Below are 4227 nucleotides of genomic sequence, written 5' to 3'. Positions count from 1 at the left end.
GAACTTTTTGGTTATAATTATTTCTTCCACGATAGAAAAACAGTCAGATGGGAAATTCCCCCCATCAGATTCCTCTTCTGTAATCTAATCGAGCGATCTTTGATGTGGTTAGATGTCGTCTCGCGTCCCCTCTAATAGGTCGTTTCCCCTTCTTGCAATCTTCCCCTCTCCCTGCTGTCAGCCCATCCTGCTGTTTTCTGATGCTGGTTAATTAACCGCACCGTCACACCCCCTGTCATCAGGGTCCATGAGGGAGAGCAGCTGGGTGACCCCTGTGACCTCTGCTAATGCCGCTGATGGCTGACTAGGATCTTACCTAATAAGGTGCTGTGTGTGTGAGTGTGCGTGTGCGCTTTTATGTGCGTGACACCCTGCGTATCTGCATGCCCTCTCTGGCCTAACTGGCTGTTTGTGGCCTCGGGCTGTGCGACCAGAGCCAGTGACAGTGTGTGTGCTCAGCAGGGGACAGTATTTAGACACTGGGAGCTGTGGCCAGGGGATCTTTGATTCCATAATGAGTCGTGTTGTGTTGTGGAGCTGTGAAGCAGCTCGCTGGGGGGACAGAGGAGCATTGTGTGCAGCTCGGGCTAAAGCAGAGGAGGCCTGACTGAACTGGGCTGGGAAGCACCACAGGGCAAACATCTTCTGGATACGTCTGTCTGTCTGTCTGTCTGTCTGTCTGTCTGTCTGTCTGTCTGTCTGTCTGTCTGTCATGCCTGACTGTCTGTCTGTCTGTCTGCCTGTCTGCCTGCCTGTCTGTCTGTCTGTCTGTCTGTCTGTCTGTCTGTCTGTCTGTCTGTCTGTTTGTCTGCCTGCCTGCTTCCGTCTGTCTGCCTGTCTGTCTGTCTGCCTGACTGTCTGTCTCTCTGTCTGTCTGTCTGTCTGTCTGTCTGTCTGTCTGCCTGCCTGTTTGTCTGTCTGTCTGCCTGCCTGCCTGCCTTCCTGTCTGTCTGTCTGTCTGTCTGTCTGTCTGCCTACCTGCCTGCCTGTCTGTCTGTCTGTCTGTCTGTCTGTCTGTCTGTCTGTCTGTCTGTGCCTGTCTGTCTGTCTGTCTGTCTGTCTGTCTGTCTGTCTGTCTGTCTGTCTGTCTGTCTGTCTGTCTGTCTGCCTGCCTGCCTGTTTGTCTGTCTGCCTGCCTGCCTGCCTGCCTTCCTGTCTGTCTGTCTGTCTGTCTGTCTGCCTGCCTGCCTGTCTGCCTGCCTGCCTGTTTGTCTGTTTGTCTGTCTGCCTGTCTGCCTGTCTGCCTGTTTGTCTGTTTGTCTGTCTGCCTGCCTGTTTGTCTGCCTGTCTGCCTGTCTGCCTGACTGTCTGCCCTCCTCTCTCTGGTATTTTTATTTTTCCTGTATTTCTATGACAAACTTCCTTCCGTATAATCAGTCACGCTTCAATAGCGAAACTGTTGCTGATTATTGTAATAAAATATGAACGTTGTGCTCGCCTGGAGGATTAGAGCATGCTGAGTTCATAACCACAGCGTCCCCAGTTTGAGAACCTTGCTGCGGGTCATTTCTATCTATTAACTATCTGCAATAAAATTGCCTCCTTAAGTAATACAAATTAATGTCAATAATACATTATTGTGTTGGAATTGTGTACAGAGTTAGTTCTTATGTCTTCAAGAAAAGGTTCAAACATTTGGTTAAATATGCTTACTAACAAAAACCTAAAACCATAGCATGTTGTCATGAGCGGTTCTTCTAACCAGAAGGTCGGTGGTTCGATCCCGGTTTTCACCATTCTGCATGAGTCCTTGGGCAAGATTCTGAACCCCATCTTTGCCCCTTCTCATATAGAACATGTCTGAATGTGTGTGTAAATGGCTGAATGGCAAAAACTGTACTGTAAAGTGCTTTGAGTGATCATCAAAACTAGAAAAGCGCTAAATAAATACAAACCAAATACAGAGCACATTAACGTTTTAACAGGTGAGCTGTAGAAGGCTAATATGTGATGATATTCTTACCTTTGCCCACCACCAGGGTAACACTTTCCCTCTGTTTCCAGTCTTTACGCTTAGCTAAGCTACTGGCTGTAAATCTAGTTTTAAGATCTTTGCTTTTGTGTTTGTATGTTGCACATTTCGAAACAAGAGAGTGGGAGGACTGGGAGTTCATTTGGCACCCAATTTCCATTTGGTATTGTTTATATAGACTTGCATCAGGGACATTCATTGCTGTAATCTGTTTTTGAAGTTGAAGTATGAATTAGTACACAAATAAGTGAGTCTGCACATTGTGTTTTATATCAGAGTTTTCTCAAGTGTAATTTATACATACCCGTTTCCTTCTAATTCAAATTCTATTTTGGGGTGTTTAGTAAGGAAGATGATTTGTTCTGTATGAATTTTGTAGAATGTCACACTCCCTCTCTCGTCAAACTTTCTCATTGTATCTGTCTAAAGAATCCCCCTGCATGAAGTCTATCATATTTACAGATATGGCCATTTTACAGATAAATAAAAGCTCCAAATCGGTAATAAAACTTACTAAGTGTGTTTTATATCCTCTTGTTTTTATCAAGTTGCAAGCTTGACCAATGTTACCTGCAGTAGGTTTTGCTGGAATTTGTAATAATAATAATAATAACATGGCGCCTTTCCAAACACCCAATGCATCATGTCCTCTGGACATCAGTCTTCAGTTCTCATTCTGACATCCTCTCTATATATACACATATGATTCCTCTGTGAAAAGGACAGATGGAAATCTTTCTGTCCTTTACAGGATGCGTGACAAACAGTGCTACTGTCACACAGTGGAAATATTAGGTTGCTAATATTCATTCATGCCTTTTTTTAAGAAATCAAAATGACAGACACGAGGAATGTCATAAATCACCATATTTCTCTCTCTCTGCTCCCAAATATCCCATCCATCTTTCTGCCCCGCTGCAGCCTTTTTATCTCTCCCTCTGCTCGGACAACAACAGACTCTTTCATGTAGCCATCTTTCCCTCAAACCCCTCAGGCCCTCTCCTCTTCTCTTTGGTTCACACAGGCTAATTAAATGCTCAGAAGTCATAATTTGAAAGTCTGCTCCACTTTCTCTCTTTCTCTGTTTTGTCTCTCCTGCTCTTTTTTTTTTTCTAAAGGAAAATAAATCTCATAAAACACATATTTGAGATTTTGGCCCTGGTGGCATTTCAGAGTTGTTGGTTGTTTTTAAATAAAGACACAGATGTTGTTGTGGTTTTGATAAAAGAAATATCACTTTATTTGTGGTTTTGGATCAGTTCACATCAAACACATATAAGACCACAGCAAATAAAATGTTATGTCCCATTTTTTTAATATATATTTTTTATTTGGGGATGGTGCAGTGGTTGAAATGTAAAATCTTAACTGACATATGTTTAATAATTTATTTTTGCAGTGGGGAAACGGTGTGACAGATCTTTTAAAAAAAAACAATGAAAGGGCGAAAGATGGATTAAAAGAGGCAGCGAAGATTTAGATTAAAAAAACATTATTGAAAATATTGAATATACAACCCATTAGATGGAAGCTTAAAATTACAGATATAGCCAACAAATTAGTTTTAAGGTGCTTTTCAGAAATGTACACTGCCTTCGCTTCAATTAAATTTCATATTCCAAAACTGTAATGGCACTAAATCTCTGCCAAGGCCCAACAATCCACTTTAATTAGATCAAGCTACATTAAATATCAAACACTCATAGATATAAGTTCTCTAAATGAGCCTTTGTTTTTTCAACAAGATGCATGAGTTATTTTCTGGGGAAATTGTGAAAATGTCAAAACATCCTATCTCACAAAGTTAAAGAAAGTTAAAAAAAAACTTCTGGATCATCTCCCTGATCCAGATCTGCTTCAAAATTCAATGGCTTCTTCCCCCCACTTCTTTTAAAATCCATTCAGTAGTTTTTGTGTAATCTTTCTTACAAAGAAATGGACGGGGTTGGAAACACACTTGGCCGAGGTAACATTAACCCCAAGTACTGATAAACAGCCGCATTTCTAACCATGTAATTCAACACATCCTGCATTGTCTGTGTTTTAATGAGTAACAGAGTAAAGAGGCAGGAGTAAACAGATAAATGGTTTTAAAAGTGAATTTGCTTCACTTTATTTGCGATACCATATCTTCCCACAGACTGTAATATATAAGTCACATCACTGTCACACACCGAGCCGCGTGGCCATGGCAAAAGAAGGAGGTGCACACAACAGAGCTGTAACAATTATACAGGAATAGATCCAAGAGGAGA

At 41.8% G+C, this 4227-nt stretch overlaps 1 long non-coding RNA gene across 1 annotated transcript in view; it reads right to left on the bottom strand.

The window, feature by feature from the left end:
- Positions 1-3185: 3185 nt before the first annotated feature.
- LOC118120953 overlaps positions 3186-4227 on the bottom strand; it is a 7928-nt gene continuing 6886 nt past the window's right edge. Inside the window, exon 2 of the long non-coding RNA XR_004698254.2 lies at positions 3186-4227. This exon is cut by the window's right edge and continues 224 nt beyond it. This is a non-coding gene — a long non-coding RNA (uncharacterized LOC118120953).

The sequence above is a fragment of the Hippoglossus stenolepis genome, chromosome 2 (assembly GCF_022539355.2).
Source record: "Hippoglossus stenolepis isolate QCI-W04-F060 chromosome 2, HSTE1.2, whole genome shotgun sequence".
NCBI classification, from domain to species: domain Eukaryota; kingdom Metazoa; phylum Chordata; class Actinopteri; order Pleuronectiformes; family Pleuronectidae; genus Hippoglossus; species Hippoglossus stenolepis.
This window is presented reverse-complemented; position numbering and strand designations above follow the sequence as displayed.